This window comes from Eleutherodactylus coqui, chromosome 1 (genome assembly GCF_035609145.1).
Source record: "Eleutherodactylus coqui strain aEleCoq1 chromosome 1, aEleCoq1.hap1, whole genome shotgun sequence".
Classification (NCBI taxonomy): Eukaryota; Metazoa; Chordata; class Amphibia; order Anura; family Eleutherodactylidae; genus Eleutherodactylus; species Eleutherodactylus coqui.
The window spans coordinates 379,322,067-379,341,222 of record NC_089837.1 but is presented as its reverse complement, the minus strand read 5'-3'; the positions used below and the strand labels follow the sequence as shown (position 1 = coordinate 379,341,222).

The 19,156-nt window shown below is 46.6% G+C and overlaps 1 pseudogene; it reads right to left on the bottom strand.

The window, feature by feature from the left end:
* The window catches only part of LOC136596561 (lysozyme g-like), a 44,218-nt pseudogene that overhangs the window by 10,331 nt on the left and 14,731 nt on the right, over positions 1–19,156 (bottom strand).

The window sequence follows — 19,156 nt, the reverse complement described above, 5'->3', positions numbered from 1 at the left end:
CAGATTTGTTCTGACATAGAGGAGGGAAAGTGCTGTTGGTGCCGGAGCTGCTATAGGGAGAGTGTTAGGAGTATTTTTGGCTTCAAGAACCCCAACGGTCCTTCTTAGGGCCACATCTAACCGTGTGCATTACTGTGGAGGCTGCTTTTTGCAGTGTTGCACTTTTTTTTTTTTTTTTGTATATCGGCCGTGCAGAGCATTGCGCCCTGCAGTAATTATACATACTCCAGGGCCAGTAGTGGTGGTGAGGCAGGGACAGAAGACATATATTGTGAGGCAGGGACAGAAGACATATATTGTGAGGCAGGGACAGAAGACATATATTTATTGAATATAGGCAGTGGGCCTTTCCAAAAACATTTGGGGAAAAAAATCTATTTGGGCTGCCTGTGACTGTCCTCAGTGTTCTGGGTCTGTGCTGGGTGTAGTTGTCCTCCTAATTCATACGCAGCCAGCTAAGTGTTACAGCAGGCTTGCGCAAAATTATTTCCTGGCTCTGTGTTGGCTGTTACATCGCATTCCAGTCCACAGTGCAACAGTCTGCAGTTATTTTACATTCTCCAGGGCCAGTAGTGGTGACGCAGGGACAGAAGACATATACAGTGTATATAGGCAGTGGGCCTTTCCAAAAACATTTGGGGGAAAAAATCTATTTGGGCTGCCTGTGACTGTCCTCAGTGTTCTGGGCCTGTGCTGGGTGTAGTTGTCCTCCTAATTCATACGCAGCCAGCTAAGTGTTACAGCAGGCTTGCGCAAAATTATTTCCTGGCTCTGTCTTGGCTGTTACATCACCGCTGTATTCCAGTCCACAGTGCAACAGTCTGCAGTTATTTTACATACGCCAGGGCCAGTAGTGGTGACGCAGGGACAGAAGACATATACAGTGTATATAGGCAGTGGGCCTTTCCAAAAACATTTGGGGAAAAAAATCTATTTGGGCTGCCTGTGACTGTCCTCAGTGTTCTGGGTCTGTGCTGGGTGTAGTTGTCCTCCTAATTCATACGCAGCCAGCTAAGTGTTACAGCAGGCTTGCGCAAAATTATTTCCTGGCTCTGTCTTGGCTGTTACATCACCGCTGTATTCCAGTCCACAGTGCAACAGTCTGCAGTTATTTTACATACGCCAGGGCCAGTAGTGGTGACGCAGGGACAGAAGACATATACAGTGTATATAGGCAGTGGGCCTTTCCAAAAACATTTGGGGAAAAAAATCTATTTGGGCTGCCTGTGACTGTCCTCAGTGTTCTGGGTCTGTGCTGGGTGTAGTTGTCCTCCTAATTCATACGCAGCCAGCTAAGTGTTACCGCAGGCTTGCGCAAAATTATTTCCTGGCGTTCCGTAAGCGAAGTCAGCCTCCAACCACAGGCCAATAAGCGGCACATTTAATTACAGCGTTCTGTTTCTGCACTACTGGTAATACACCATGCTGAGGGGTAGGGGTAGGCCTAGAGGACGTGGACGCGGGCGAGGACGCGGAGGCCCAAGTCAGGGTGTGGGCACAGGCCGAGCTCCTGATCCAGGTGTATCGCAGCCGACTGCTGCGGGATTAGGAGAGAGGCACGTTTCTGGCGTCCCCACATTCATCTCACAATTAATGGGTCCACGCGGTAGACCTTTATTAGAAAATGAGCAGTGTGAGCAGGTCCTGTCGTGGATGGCAGAAAGTGCATCCAGCAATCTATCGAACACCCAGAGTTCTGCGCCGTCCACTGCTGCAACTCTGAATCCTCTGGCTACTGCTCCTCCTTCCTCCCAGCCTCCTCACTCCATTACAATGACACATTCTGAGGAGCAGGCAGACTCCCAGGAACTGTTCCCGGGCCCCTGCCCAGAATGGGCAGCAATGGTTCCGAATCCTCTCCCACTGGAGGAGTTTGTCGTGACCGATGCCCAACCTTTGGAAAGTTCCCGGGGTCCGGGGAATGAGGCTGGGAACTTCCGGCAACTGTCTCAAGACCTTTCAGTGGGTGAGGAGGACGATGACGATGAGACACAGTTGTCTATCAGTGAGGTAGTAGTAAGGGCAGTAAGTCCGAGGGAGGAGCGCACAGAGGATTCGGAGGAAGAGCAGCAGGACGATGAGGTGACTGACCCCACCTGGTTTGCTACGCCTGCTGAGGACAGGTCTTCAGAGGGGGAGGCAAGGGCAGCAGCAGGGCAGGTTGCAAGAGGCAGTGCGGTGGCCAGGGGTAGAGGCAGGGCCAGACCGAATAATCCACCAACTGTTTCCCAAAGCGCCCCCTCGCGCCATGCCACCCTGCAGAGGCCGAGGTGCTCAAAGGTCTGGCAGTTTTTCACTGAGAGTGCAGACGACCGACGAACAGTGGTGTGCAACCTTTGTCGCGCCAAGATTAGCTGGGGAGCCACCACCACCAGCCTCACCACCACCAGCATGCGCAGACATATGATGGCCAAGCACCCCACAAGGTGGGACGAAGGCCGTTCACCGCCTCCGGTTTGCACCGCTGCCTCCCCCCCTGTGCCCCAACCTGCCTCTGAGATCCAACCCCCCTCTCAGGGCACAGGCACTACCGTCTCCTGGCCTGCACCCACACCCTCACCTCCGCTGTCCTCGGCCCCATCCACCAATGTCTGTCAGCGCACTGTCCAGCCGTCGCTAGCGCAAGTGTTGGAGCGCAAGCGCAAGTACACCGCCACGCACCCGCACGCTCAAGCGTTAAACGTGCACATAGCCAAATTTATCAGCCTGGAGATGCTGCCGTATAGGGTTGTGGAAACGGAGTCTTTCAAAAGTATGATCGTGGCGGCGGCCCCGCGCTACTCAGTTCCCAGTCGCCACTACTTTTCCCGATGTGCCGTCCCAGCCCTGCACGACCACGTCTCCCGCAACATTGTACGCGCCCTCACCAACGCGGTTATTGGCAAGGTCCACTTAACAACGGACACGTGGACAAGCACAGGCGGGCAGGGCCACTATATCTCCCTGACGGCACATTGGGTGAATTTAGTGGAGGCTGGGACAGAGTCAGAGCCTGGGACCGCTCACGTCCTACCTACCCCCAGAATTGCGGGCCCCAGCTCGGTGCTGGTATCTGCGACGGTGTATGCTTCCTCCACTAAACCACCCTCCTCCTCCTCGTCCTCCTCCTACGCAACCGCTGTCTCGCAATCAAGATGTGTCAGCAGCAGCACGTCGCCAGCAGTCGGTGTCGCGCGGCATGGCAGCACAGCGGTGGGCAAGCGTCAGCAGGCCGTGCTGAAACTACTCAGCTTAGGAGATAAGAGGCACACGGCCCACGAACTGCTGCAGGGTCTGACAGAGCAGACCGACCGCTGGCTTTCACCGCTGAGCCTCCAACTGAGCATGGTCGTGTGTGACAACGGCCGTAACCTGGTGGCGGCTCTGCAGCTCGGCAGCCTCACGCACGTGCCATGCCTGACCCACGTCTTTAATTTGGTGGTTCAGCGCTTTCTGAAAAGCTACCCATGCTTGTCAGACCTGCTCGGAAAGGTGTGCCGGCTCTGCGCACATTTCCGCAAGTCCCACACGGACGCTGCCACCCTGCGCACCCTGCAACATCGGTTTCATCTGCCAGTGCACCGACTGCTGTGCGACGTGCCCACATGGTGGAACTCTACGCTCCACATGTTGGCCAGGCTCTATGAGCAGCGTAGAGCTATAGTGGAATACCAACTCCACTGGGCGGCGCAGTGGGAGTCAGCCTCCTCAATTCTCTACAGAAGAGTGGGCCTGGTTGGCAGACATCTGTCAGGTCCTTGGAAACTTTGAGGAGTCTACCCAGATGGTGAGCGGCGATGCTGCAATCATTAGCGTTACCATTCCTCTGCTATGCCTCTTGAGAAGTTCCCTGCAAAGCATAAAGGCAGACGCTTTGCGCTCGGAAACACAGCCAGGGGAAGACAGTATGTCTCTGGATAGTCAGAGCACCCTCCTGTCTATATCTCAGCGCGTTGAGGAGGAGGAGGAGGAGGATGAGGAGAAGGGGGAAGAAACAGCTTGGCCCACTGCTGAGGGTACCCATGCTGCTTGCCTGTCATCATTTCAGCGTGTATGGCCGGAGGAGGAGGAGGATCCTGAAAGTGATCTTCCTAGTGAGGACAGCCATGTGTTGCGTACAGGTACCCTGGCACACATGGCTGACTTCATGTTAGGATGCCTTTCTCGTGACCCTCGTGTTACACGCATTCTGGCCACTACGGATTACTGGGTGTACACACTGCTCGACCAACGGTATAAGGAGAACCTTTCCACTCTCATACCCGAAGAGGAAAGGGGTTCGAGAGTGATGCTATACCACAGGACCCTGGCGGACAAACTGATGGTAAAATTCCCATCCAACAGCGCTAGTGGCCGAAGGCGCAGTTCCGAGGGCCAGGTAGCAGGGGAGGCGCAGAGATCAGGCAGCATGTACAGCACAGGCAGGGGAACACTCTCTAAGGCCTTTGACAGCTTTCTTGCTTCCCAGCAAGACTGTGTCACCGCTCCCCAGTCAAGGCTGAGTCGGCGGGAGCACTGTAAAAGGATGGTGAGGGAGTACGTAGCCGATCGCACGACCGTCCTCGGTGACGCCTCTGCCCCCTACAACTACTGGGTGTCGAAGCTGGACACGTGGCCTGAACTCGCTCTGTATGCCCTGGAGGTGCTTGCTTGTCTTGCGGCTAGCGTCTTGTCAGAGAGGGTGTTTAGTGCGGCTGGGGGAATCATCACAGATAAGCGTACCCGCCTGTCAACCGACAGTGCCGACAGGCTTACACTCATCAAGATGAACAAAGCCTGGATTTCCCCAGACTTCTCTTCTCCACCAGCGGACAGCAGCGATACCTAAATTATACGTAGGCTGCACCCGCGGATGGAAGCATCGTTCTCTATCACCATCAAAAATGTGGACCTTTTAGCTTCATCAATCTGTGTATAATATTCATCCTCCTCCTCCTGCTCCTCCTCCTGAAACCTGACGTACTCACGCCGAACGGGCAATTTTTCTTAGGCGCACAAGGCTCAGTCATATAATTTTTGTCAACAATTTTTATACGTTTCAATGCTCATTAAAGCGTTGAAACTTTCACCTGAACCAATTTTTATTTCAACTGGGCTGCCTCCAGGCCTAGTTACCAATTAAGCCACATTAACCAAAGCGATTAATGGGTTTCACCTGCCCTCTTGGTTGGGCATGGGCAATTTTTCTGACGTACATTAGTACTGGTGGTACACCAATTTTTTTGGGCCCTCGTCTACAGTGTAATCCAATTATTTTTTTGCCCACCTGCATAAAAGCTGACGTTACATCAGCTGTGTTGGGCACTGCAATGGGATATATTTATGTACCGCCGGTGGGTTCCAGGGAGCCACCCATGCCATGGGTCCATACGGAGTTGTAACTACATGTGTCCACTTCTAAAGAGCCCCAGTCTGACTGGGGCATGCAGTGTGGGCCGAAGCCCACTTGCATTAAACATGACATTACCTCAGCTGTGATGGGCACTGCAATGGGATACATTAATGTACAGCCGGTGGGTTCCAGGGAGCCACCCATGCTGTGGGTGAACCGCGGTCTGACTGGGGAATGCAGACACCTTGACAGAATGAATAGTGTGTGGCACATAGGTTCCCCATTGCTATGCCCACGTGTGCAGCTCCTGATGGCGGTGGCACAGGATTATATTTCTCATTGCTTCTGTACAGCATTGTGGGCTATTGCCCCGCCCCTTTTAAAGAGGGTCGCTGCCTAGCCGTGCCAACCCTCTGCAGTGTGTGCCTGTGGTTCCTCCTCATGGCAGACGCACTTATAAATAGAAATGAGTGTGGCGTGGCATGAGTGCAGCTGAAGGCTGCGCAGGGACAATTTAGTGTGCGCTGTGGACACTGGGTCGTGCAGGGGGGGGTTGGGCAGCATGTAACCCAGGAGAAGTGGCAGCGGAGTGTCATGCAGGCAGTGATGGTGCTTTGTTGGAGGTAGTGTGGTGCTTAGCTAAGGTATGCATTACTAATGAGGGCTTTTCAGAAGTAAAAGTTGTTGGTGGGGCCACTCTTGCCGCTATTGTGGCTTAATAGTGGGACCTGAGAACTTGAGATGCAGCCCAACATGTAGCCCCTCGCCTGCCCTATCCGTTGCTGTGTCGTTCCTATCACTTTCTTGAATTGCCCCGATTTTCACAAATGGAAACCTTAGCGAGCAACGGCGATATACAAAAATGCTCAAGTCACCCATTGACTTCAATGGGGTTCGTTACTCGAAACGAACCCTCGAGCATCGCGATAATTTCGTCCCGAGTAACGAGCACCCGAGCATTTTGGTGCTCGCTCATCTCTAGTCAAGATATATCTGGTGATTCTTTTCCCATCTATTAATCGGTCCAATTGTACTTTCAAGACGATACCACTAAGAATCTGTCTTATATTTGTTTTATAACGGATTGAAATTAAGTGATATCTGTATATTGTTTAAGGATGGACTGTGACATGTAATATGTTGTTATAAAATACTACTAAAAAAAGATAAATCCATTAATTTTTCACAGCAAGAGAAACCAAGTGATCTTGAAGATATGATACCTTTTTATTCTGTTTTATTTCCGTTTCTCTACAGGACAGAGAACTGAACTGAAAACCCAAACTAAGAGGGGCTTCACACGAGCATGTTTTTGTGTGTACATAGATGCATACATAAATGCGCACCCATGTACGTGCAAAAACACGCGTGAATGCCGTTCTATGCATTGCCTTCAATGGAGCCGTGGTTGCTGCTGGCGGCTCCATTAAAGGCAATGGTCTGCTGGCACCCCTGAATTGTTTTTCAGGGAAGAGCTTTACATATAAGCTCTTCCCTGAAAAACAAGAATTTTAGTGTAAAAAAAAAAATGTTTTTTAAATACTTACCGGTCTGCCGCTGTCATGTCCCCGTGGTAATAAAGAACACATCTGCCGCATGCGGCAGATGTTTCCTTCATCCCTGCAGGGAAAAAGAATTCCCTGCTGTACCTGCCAAATTTGTGACAGATGCAGCAAAGGAATTCTTCATCCCTGCGGGGAATAAAGAATTCCTAACCACAGCTGTCACAGATGACAGCTGCAGTGGGGGATCCAGCTGCCGGCATCGTGTAATTGTTTTTCAGGAAAGGGCTTTAAATATAAGCCCTTTCCTGGAAAACAACAAAAAATGGTGATGGAAATAGAAAAAATCTATGCTCACCTTTCTTCATCTGCCGGGGCTCAGCTGCATCCAGTCGGCTCTTCTCCCACACTGCTGTGAGGAGTATTCTGCAGACGGGGATTTAAAATCCCCGGCTGCTGAATGGGCTGCCTCTGATTGGCTGAGTACAGGAACCAATCAAAGGCAGCTTTCAGCTATTGAATGACAGCTGGGAGCTGCCTCTGGTCCCAGCACTCAGCCAATCAGAGGCAGCACTCACTCACTCATTCCTGAATTCATGAATGGATGAGTGCTGCCGCCGATTGGCTGAGCGCAGGGGTCAATCAGAGGTAGCTCTCAGCTGTCATTCAATAGCTGAGAGCTGCCTCTGATTGGTCACAGTGCTTAGCCAATCAGAGGCAGTCCATTCAGCAGACGGGGATTTTAAATCCCCGTCTGCAGAATACTCCTCACAGCAGTGCGGGAGAAGAGCCGGCTGGATGCAGCTGAGCCCCGGCAGCTGAAGAAAGGTGAGCATAGATTTTTTTCTATTTCCATCACCATTTTTTGTTGTTTTTCAGGAAAAGGGCTCATATTTAAAGCCCTTTCCTGAAAAACAATTACAGGATGCTGGCAGCTGGATCCCCCACCGCAGCTGTCATCTGTGACAGCTGTGGTTAGGAATTCTTTATTCCCCGCAGGGATGAAGAATTCCTTTGCGGCATCTGTCACAGATTTGGCAGGTACAGAAGGGAATTCTTTTTCCCTGCAGGGATAAAGGAAACATCTGCCGCATGCGGCAGATGTGTTCTTCATTACCACGGGGACATGGCAGAGGAAGACAGGTAAGTATTTTTGTAATTTTTTTTTTACACTAAAATTCTTGTTTTCAGGGAAGAGCCGCGGCTCCATTAAAAACAATGCGTGCACTCCCAATGGTGCACGCATGTCCTATCTTTACAGGCACGCATCTGTAAAACACGGACATGTGAACACATCATAGGAAATACATTGTTTCTAATAGAAGTGTGTTTTTGGTATGTAGAGAAAAGTATGGCAGCAAACCTCTACATACTTGGATTACTTTGGAAATTATTTGGATCAATTTCCTTGTGGCGATTGCAAGTTACCAGTTCATCCCTTATTGGGTTAAGGTTGTGCTGTCTGCAACTCTGCTTCTCTTTGCAGAAGTGTGTTTTTGTGCGCATATGCACGCACAAAAACATGCTCGTCTGAAGCCGCCCTAAGCCCTTCACTTAGTTGTTCTGTACAGAAATAATTGCAACTCATATAACTACCTTCACTCACACATCCAGTTGCAGAATGCTTTCTATGGAATTACAACCTCCTCATTTTAAGGAATTATTTAACTACTCTGGCACCTCAGAATGCTGAGCAATCTTGTACAATTGTTGAAGGAATTGAGAAATTTAGTATACATTGATTATTACCTTTCAGTGTCTCCTCCATTGAACCTGCAGGAAATTTCTTCTTGATTGCATTCCACATATCAATAAGAATTTGTGTTGCCTGGGTAATATGTTGTTCACTGTTCCAGGCCCCAACAGGTTTGTGGTGCCTTATGTCAACCTGTCAAAACAGGAATTTCATTGCATTACAGAAATCCAGATGCTAGTTTGGAAGCAGAACTCAAAAAAGATTGTGAAAGTGAATTAAGGGTGGTTTTTCATTTGTGTTGGAACCTTCTGCCGGAGGTTCCAACACAGATCTGGCTCAAAGTACCAGAAGAAAAGGGATGCATGCAACGCTTTTTCTTAAGTCTAAAAGCTAGGCAGCTGAGCGGAAACCGCGCGGATTCCATCACAGTCAATGGGGTCCATTCAGCTCTGTTTGGTTCTGGCCTGATATGTAGTCATTCGGCCGTGGAGGTTCCCCTTTCCTGCTCCCCAAATGGAGCAGGAAAACGGAACCCCCAACGCAAATGTGAAACCACCCTAATTCAAACATGCACCTCTGTACTTTTAACTATGAATGTTGCACCATGTTGTAGCAGATTATGAAGTTTGCATTTATTTAAAAAGGAATTACAACCAAAAGCTGATTAAAAAAAATGGCCATATATTAGTAAATCAGCTTTAGGGTGCATTCACACGAACGTATATCGGCTCGGTTTTCACGCCGAGCCGATATACGTTGTCCCCGGGTGCAGGGGGGGGGGGGAGGATGGAAGAGCCAGGGCCAGGAAGTGTGCTCCCGCCCCCTCTCTGCCTCCTCTCCGCCCCTCTGCACTATTTGCAATGGGGAGAGGCAGGACGGGGGCGCGGCTAATTCCCGGACCTTAGCCCCGCCCCCGTCCTGCCTCCTCTCATTGCAAATAGTGCAGAGGGGCGGAGAGGAGGCAGAGAGGGGGCGGGAGCACACTTTGCAATGAGCGTGCGGGTGCGGGCAGACGAGCGTAGGCGTATTTACGTTCGCACGAGCGCAACGTATAATCGCCCGAGCGATCGTTTTTCACCGATCACGACCAGAGCTAGAAAGCGTATTTTCGTTTGTTCCTACTTTGCAAACGGTCTTTTCGGCGATCGAATATGCGTTGGCGCGTATTTCGGTCGCATATGTTCTGTTTTTTTTCGAATTGCCGTTTTTACGCGCCGTAAAATCGCCCATGTGAACGAATACATTCGAAACCATTGCCTCAGATGGTCACGTATATACGTTTGGTCGCAAAAACGCGCCGTTTATGCGCTCGTCTGCCCGCACCCTTAGTTTGTTATTTTCCTGTTTTGTTACAATAGCCATTATTGCAAGTAACCATAAGAAGTTTAGCCATGTTAGTTATTTTTAAATTATCTCCGCAGCAGATGGTAAAAGTTTCACTTTGTTATTGAAACAACATACTGAGAAAAAAAGATAACTTAATGTTAGTTGCTGAGAAGATAATTGAAAGCTGACAAGCAATATGGCTGCACTTTACAATTTATACCTGTTGATTTATTAGGCTCCATTCACACGGAGTATATTTAGTACAGATTCTGACAGAATTCATGTCATTGACTGCTATGGAAATTGACAACGTAGATTTTTACTCATGCCGGTTTGAAATTCTATTAACTCATCAATAGGGTTAATCTGCACTTGCGAACTTGCGGCAACTGTAAATTCAAAATCCGCAGCAGTGGTCTAAGAATCAGCCTTATGAGATTTTTCTGACTCAGATTTTAATCCATATGAACAAGGTATATAAAGGTATGTATATTTACAGCTGTCCACTGTTTTTATTCTGGTAGCGTTAAAGGGGTTTTCCTGGACTTCACTCTTATTGACCTTTACACAGGATAGTTTATCAATACTTGATCCCATGGGATGCAATGCCTGAGACCCCAGACGGTTAGCTCTTATCAGCCTGTTGTCAGTGCTGACAAAGCTGGAAGCTCACAGCTCCGACCACAATATAGTGGCCCACCTTGGTAATGCAGGCATGGCTCCCATTTTTTTTCAAGAATTATGGACCTGTTAGTATGATGTAGGTTTTAGCAGAGAATGGTCACTGTATAACTTTGTAAACTTTTCTATTCAGCAATAAACAAGACAGAGTCCCACTTCAGGCTATTAAAAAGTGAATCTTTTGGCAGATACAGCTATGATGTCCATCTCTACACTAGGCCTTACAGGACTCATGTGTAAGACCACTTGAAAGAGCAAAATGAGCGTAGTTTTAATTAGTATTTGGTCCCTGTTTTGCAGACTGTAATACTGAGAGCTAATGAAAATCTACAAATCATTTTACATAGGTTTGTTTCTCTTGGCTGTGTTTTAGTAATGCAGCATGTGTCCATTTTTGATTAAACATAGATCCATTGAAAGTGAATAGAATATGGATGCATCCCTATTGCTTCTGTTTTCAGCAGTATTTGATCTGTATTTGCCTCCGTACTTGCATTCATTGGTGTTTTTTTCTTTTGGCAAAAATTGATCCATATTTACCCAATAAAAAATACTCTACAATTAATGAAAGCAAATACTGATGCAATATGTCCCATTACAAATCCATATTATGGATGTGTCACAATGTGCTCATGTGAGACTGGACTAAGGGCTTTACATGCCTTATTTTGCCCCATTTTGGGTGGTGGCTTTCATGGCATTTTTGCATGTTTTTTCCCAATAAAATTCTATAGCCAGCTATTAGTATAAAGTCTATAGTGAAATATGAGAATGACTATATTTTGGTGCGCCAACCATAGTCTAGCGCATGTGCATTTGCAGCTACTTGGTGGTTTGATAGGTCGGTGGGGAGGTCATTTTCCCAGCCAGCCAATCGGCCTTCATTGTAGTATATAAATTCTGGTGTCTCAAAGAGTGTTGGTTGTTATTCTGTTGATGGAGTTCTGGTCCAGGCCTTTTCTCCTGGTATCTTTCTGTGTTCAGATAAGCCCCTGGTTTTCATATCTATTGTTATTGTAGTGTCACATCTGCTTTGTAAAGTGTTTGAACTCTTGGTATTAACATCTGTCCATGGTTACTCCCTTATCCATCTAGGGAGAGTTTACACTGCCACAGGTTCCAGATGTGGGGCCGTCCTCATCAGGAAGTTCGTCTCGCTTTAGATTAGGACATCAGGGTGAGAATCCCCTCCCTACCCTTGTTTAGTTTTGTTATTGGTCCTTTTTGCTCTCCAAGTCTTTATGACCGTGTGTGTATCCATCCTTTTGAACGTCTGATCTGGACGAGGTGTTTGGTGTCCGGCTTAGGCATAACAGGCTACATGCACAGCAATTTTTTATTATTATTTTGTAGAGTTTTGGGGATCATTGTCATTCTTATCCAAATAAAACATATTCTAGGTATAGTGTTTTTTTCTGCCTTGTTTCTCCATAGGCTTCTCTATAGAACTTTAAAAAATAATTGTCTTGCAGGGTATGAAAAGTGTTCTTTTTTTATGACACTGCATTTCTGACCTCAGATAGCCGAAAAATAACTTGAAAGAATACTAAACAGAAATATTACCTGCATCAGACCCCAACCTCTTTTTTGGTCCCCCCATCCATTAACCAGAGTATTTCCAGCACGTGATTCACGGGATATCATTCCAGCAATGACAGCGGGATCAACGTTTTTTTTTAGCCACTAATAGAATTTTTGGCTTAAGGCGATTCATACAACCAAGGTCAGTTTTGGCTAACTTCTGTGAAGCTTCTACACCTGCACAAAACAATGCACTCATAAGGCTTTCCATAGGGGTATGAGTCACGGTAACACCAGTGTCCTAATCTGTTACAAATGTTTTAATTAAATGCTGTCAAGTATTGTATTTTAATAAATAGGCTAACCTCAATACACAGTGCACACTGCAATGTATGGCAGAATGTTCAGATAAACAGATCTGACACTGAAAAGTATCCAATTTCTTAACCCCTTAGTGACAGCCCCATTGCCTTTTTACGTCCTGGCTATGTGGGCCTTAATCCTCAGGGACGTAAAAACATGCATCCTCTGAGGATTAAAGAGCCCTGCAGGCTCTGGACGTAACAGCGCCAAGCCGTCGGTTAACGGAGGTAGCCATCAGCCTGGAGCTGTCATGCCGGGCTGTGGGGAGCCTCCCCCTGGGAATGCGATCGGCGCTTTCCAATGGATAGCGCCAATTGCATTAAAGTAAATAAAAAGGTTAAAAAAAGCATAGTTTCCGCTCCCCTAATAGATTGCATCCATTAGTGGGCTGAAACTTCTCACCCACGTCCTCTGCGATGCCCGGCGATGTTCTGCTCCGGAACGGACCCTCTGCCGTCTTCTGCGCATGCGCACAAGGGAAAAATAGGCGGCGCATACGCAGAAGCCCGGATCACCCAGAAGATTTAAAATCTCCAGGCTCCCAGCTACCTACAGGTAGCTGGAAGACAGGAGATGTCACCGGGAACCTTGGTGACTAGTTCCAGGGCCCGTTATGGTTAACGGCGATCACAGAAAAGTTGAAAAAAGTTAAATAAAGTTAAAGTTTCACCTCTCTTTATTGATCAGATCCATGAGGGGAAGTGAAAATATTCACCACCGTCCTCCGCAATGTCCCACGGCGATATGATCCTTCCAGGACCTCACACTGCCTTCTGAGCATGCGCACCAGACGAAAATGTCAGGCGCGTGCCCAGAAGAGCTCTCGCCCCGGCAATTTAAGATCCCTCTGCTCCAAGCTAGTATGTGTAGTCGGGAGCAGAGAGATGTGACCGGGGACCGCTGTATGCGGTTCCCAGTCACATGATCACTGTTATCCAATGGAGTGATTATGTAAAATAACAGTGATCATGTAAAGTAAAAAAAAAAAAGTGAAAGTTTCATCTCCCCTCGTGGATCGTATCCGCGAGGTTGAATGAAATTATGTACCTAAGGACCCCGGATTTATCCGTGTGCTTTACGTCGGCTTTTGCGCATGAGCCTGTCACCAAAGTGGCGGATGCATGCGCAAAAGCATCAGATTGCCACGGTAATTTAAAATTTCCCTGCTCCTGGATACCAAACTTAGCCCAGAGCCTGGAAATTTCATGGGGTGCCGCAGTACGCGGTCCCCAGTCACGTGATCGCCACTATCCAATGGATAACAGCAATCACTTAGAAGTAAAAAGAAGTTAAATTTCACCTCCCATTATGAATCTGATGCATGAGGGGAGGTGAAATTACTTGCCTAAAGCCTCCTGCACACGGGTGTATTTACATTGCAGAGTCCGTGGCGGGCGGCCGCCTCTGGACTCCACAGCAAATACAGCTTGTAGTATTCAATGCAAAACGCCATTTCATCCCCACAAGCCTAAATCGATTGCGATTTTCCGCTCGCGGTGAATAAATTGCAGCGTGCTGCGATTTTGTGCGGGATACGCATGGCCGTCTTCCATTTAAGTCAATGGAAGACGTCTGTCCTGCGGCACTTACGTAGTGAGCACTGCGGAAGTATCGCGGTATACATGTCACCCCCAGTGCTGGCGGCTACTGTGCATGCACAACGGAGTGCCAGCTGGCAGATCCACAGCATGTGCAGAACCCGCCGCCCCTGTGCAGGAGGCCTAAGGCCTGCGGTGATGTCCCTTGACAGGATCTTTATCCGTTGACCTTTTAACCAACTTCGGCCCATGCACACGTTGGCAAAATGGCGGACGCGAGCGCAGAAGCTGGGGAAGAAGCGGAGAGCCCGGGGCAGTCACCGAGGGCCGCGGTGAGCAGTCTTAGGTCACGTGATTGCCGTTATCCATTTTGGGGTAAAAGTCTTCATTCATATGTGTGCTGTACAAAAAAAACCTGCTTTAAAAATTACATGATTTCCAAAGAAATGAAAATCGTAATTTTTTCTTTCTGCTTTGCTTAGATTCATTCAAAAACTTTGGGGTCAAAATATACAGCACACCCTTAAATACATTTGTTAAGGAGTCTAGTTTTCAAAATGGGGTCACTTGGGGGGGTTCCCCGTCATTATGGCCGCTCAAGGGCTCTACAAGTGGGCAATGGGGCCTAAAACACCTTCAAGCAAAATGTCTGTTCTGAAAGCCACCGGCTGCTCCTTTCATTTTGGGCCCCATTGTGCATATGGACATAATATTAGGACCACAACAGGTTTGTTTCTGAGCACAGGAAACAGGGGTATAAATCCTCATTTTCATGTGCACTTCAGAAAAAATATGTCTTTAAAATGACATATTTGCAAAAATATCAAATTTAATTTTTTCTCCTCTAAATTGCATTAATTCCTAAAAAAAACTGTGGGGTTAAAATACTCCTGACCCCCCTCAGTGAATATATTATGGTGTGTAGTTTTTAAAATGGGGTCATTTGTGGGGTCATCTATAATTCTAACACCTAGGAGCCTTTTCAGTCTTGGCTGACGATAAGTAATGTTAAATTTGTACGTCTCCTAAATGGTAAGTAAACAGATGGAAATATATATCTTAGTAAAAATTTGTACAGTATGTTTGCACATATTTGAGATATTGCAGTTGAAAATGTGAAAAGCATTTTTTCTAAAATTTTCACAATTTTGGCACTTTTAATAAATATTCACAAATTCTATCGGCCTATTTTTATGACCTAAATGAAGTACAATATGTGGTGAAAACAATGCCAGAATCACTTGGTATATTCAAAACCTTTACAGAGTTATTCTATGTTAGAGTGACTCATGTCAGATTTCCAAAATTTGGCTTCGTCGCTAAGGGGTTAAATCATATTATTATATGCCCTTTGTGTCTGGGCTCTTTTTGTTGGTCAAAAAGTGCTTTACATAGTGACAGTGATATTTTTATATATATATTTTCGCCATCCATTTTATTGCTAAATACAGAGTAATAATAAAAATGAATTGCTACAAAGAAATCAACAATTAAATAACTAATTCTACATGGCTGGACACTAGGATCACTATCTGATTTCATCATTTTTTCTTTTCATTTTAGAATGGTTTCACATATAATTATTTTAGAGGGAAAAAGCTGCACTTTTGTAGCATTTTTTTCCTGGTATTTTTTGTGGCGAGATATTAGCTGTACAAAATAGGGAATTATGGAATACACTACAGACAATGCATTTTTCTGGGCTGTTTTTTCTGACTTATGGCCCGTTCAGACGAGCGTGTTTTGGTGCGTGCATACGCACGCACAAAAACACACTTGTATTTACAACACTGCATTCCCTATGGTGTGTGCACATGTCCGTACTTTGCAGGTGTATGCCTGCAAAGATAGGACATGCGTGCACCATAGGGAATGCACGCATTGTTTTCAATGGAGCCGCGGCTGCTGCCGGCGGCTCCATTGAAGACAATGACCTGCTGGCTCCCCGCATTCCTTTTCAAGGAAGGACTTTACATTTTAGTGTAAAAAAAAAATAAAAATGCAGCCATTCTCTTCAATGGAGCGGCGGCTCCATTGAAGACAATGGTCTGTGGCACACCTGAATTGTTTTTCAGGGAAGGGCTTTACATATAAGCCCTTCCCTGGAAATCAATTAAAAGTGATTTAAAAAACAAAAAAAATAGATACTCACCTCCCTTCAGCTGCCGGGGCACAGCGGTCTTCTCCTGCTGTGTCCCCTGCACTGTGTTGCTGAACAGCTGATCTTCTCCTGCTGTCCCCTGCACTGTGGTGCTGAACTGCTGATCTAGCTCAGCTGTTCAGCAACACCGTGCAGGGGACAGCAGGAGAAGACGCGGCTGTGCCCCGGCAGCTGAAGGGAGGTGAGTATCTATTTTTTTGTTTTTTAAATCACTTTTAATGGATTTCCAGGGAAGGGCTTATATGTAAAGCCCTTCCCTGGAAAAGAATGCAGGGGACCGGCATAGCATAGCCGCGGCTCCATTGACAACAAGCACACAGCTGTGTTCACGTGTGCTTTTGCTCGTACCTAGGTGCGGACGTATGTACGCACCTAAGTACGCACCAAAACAAGCTCGTCTGAGCGAGCCCTTATTGAGCATTTTTTTGGCCCTGGCCTTTTTTCCCCCAAAATGCGGTATGCTATAGGTTTGCTAGTTTTTAGGCACTTTCTCATAGACTAGAATATTTCTGCAACATGCACTACAAGACGCTGAAAATACGCTCTTTCTTCAGTATGCTGGACCAAATTAGTGAAAAAGTCAGCTGAGTCATTCTTGATGGATCAAACTTATGATCTGAGTCATATAACTGGGTGCATTTTTTTATACTTACTCACTCCATGAATTCAATTATGTCCCCCTCTGAAGTCCTGGCGGCGTACAAAGATCTGACTCTTTTCAAAGTCCTGTGTACGCACTCTCCTATACAAGTCTATGTGAAAGCCCATGCACAGAACTCTGATAAGAGTGATATTTTCATGTGCCACCGAGACTTCAGAGGAGAACAGTGCTGGGTCGTGCGAGTGGGTGAGTATAAAAAATACACCTGACTTCCTGTCACGTTCCCTAACAGCACCATAACTTAGATTATGGTAGTGTGGAGACGTGACAGGTTCCCTTTAACGCTTTGTTTGTTTCCTTTGGACCATAGGAAACGTTTTCAGGTAAGTAAATTTTACTCATATTAGATAACAGAATCTGCCACTGCAAATAGAAATGAGTCAATGAGTCACTTCCAGTCTGTTGCTTTGATGATTCAAGAGGCTGCTCTATAGAACAGGAGGTGTCAAACTATTAGGATTAAGGCCTTATTACACTGCAAGATGAATTGAAATGAGCACGTGACAAGCGGTGAAGTAGTGATAATATATCGTTCATTTGACAGGCATTTACACTGAACAATAATTGGGTAGTAACCACTCCTCTGGTCAACCCTTCCGCCATCACTTTCTAGTCAGCAGATCGTTAAGGCACCTGTTTATAGAAAAGGATTTGCCATTTGTTGATTTTTAGGGCCACAAAAAAGATCCGATCGGCAAGATTCTAATGATTTATCATTGATCATTCAGTCGCTGCACATGTTCGCACCTAACAATTATTAGGCACAAATATTTGACTTCATTATTTGCAAAATAATTGTGCCATGTAAAAGGCCCTTTAATGAACAGAACTGAAACTATAACATACTACCGTAGGATTATATATTTTTAAATATACATAATGACTGTTTAATATTAAAGCAAATTTAATTAAGGCTCCCTGCACACTGGCAGAAATTCCACGGCGGGATTTTCCGCAAAATTTACGCCTGTGGCTGCTGCCATACGATTGCACTAGGAAATGCAATCTTGGGCAGACGTCTGCGATTTCTCCACAAGAAATCACATGCGGAAAACAAATCGCGGCATGCTCTATTTCTGTGCGGGTCTCGCAGAGGCTCGCACAGAAAGGTCAGCGGTGACAGGCCAGCTCCTCTCTGCACATGCGCTGGCTGGCCGGCAGCTGGCACACAGCGCAGAGAGAAGACGCCGGGAAGTGGGTGAACCGCAGGCCTCTGCAGGGGCACGGGACCGCATCCCGCTACAAGAATTTTCACAGCGGGATCCGACCCGGCCGTCTGCAGGCGGCCTTAAACAGGTCATTTTCTGATGATGCACACCATTTAACTCCTCAACTTTTTTTATCTTTCTGTTGACACAGTGCTTCCTATCTCCATATTCTGAGATCCATAAAGCCTTTCTTTTTCAGTTGAAGGGGCTCTGTGAGGGCTTCTTTTTTTGCAGGAAAAGCTGTAGTTTTTATTCATACAAGTATAGGGTATATACACCTTTTCTGATCATTTTTATGAAACTTTTTTAGGGAGATGGGGAGGACCAAAAAAACTCCATATTTCTGACACTGTGTATTTTTTACAGCATTCACCATGCAGCATAAATAATGTGATACTTTAAGGGCTCCCACCCACTAGCGTTTTTTTACTGCGAAATTCGCAGCATTTTTTTTTTCTGCAGGGGTCTTTGGGCTATGGGAGTTGTAAAGCTAAAATCGCGATTGCGCAAAATCGATCGCGATTTTAGCTTTACAAGTCCCATAGACCCCCTGTAGAAAAAAAAACCTACGAATTTCGCAGTGAAAAAAAACGCTAGTGGGTGCGAGCCCTAATAGTTAAGCCTGCATAAATACCTTTTATGTTTATTCTTTTATTGTCTAGATTTTTCATATATATATTTTTTATACTTTTAATTCTTTTTGTATTTTTAAAATGTAAGTTTACTTAGGATAGTTTTAGTCACACTAGGGAACTTGAACATGTAAATGCTTGATCTCTCAAACAATACACTGCAATACTTCTGCATTGCAGTGCATTGTAATGTCTGCACCTACACTGCAGAAAGGAGCAGGCAGTATGTGTACATGATGAGAACTGTCACATAAGGGGCGGTGCAAGCTGGAGGGGAAGTCATATGACCAGCAAATAGGACATACACTTGGGTCAAGTGACTGTGAGAACAACAGGGGTCTGAGATACAGTTGAAAATAAAGTGTCACTGTTAAGTTAATTGTAGATAGAGATGAGCGAACGTACTCGTTTCGAGTACTTACGCACCCGAGTACCGCCATTTTCAAGTACTTCAGTACTCGGGTGAAAAGATTCGGGGGGCGGGGAGAGGCGTGGCGGTGTGGGGGGTACCAGCGGGGAACAGGGGGGAGCCCTCTCTCTCTCCCTCTCCCCCCCA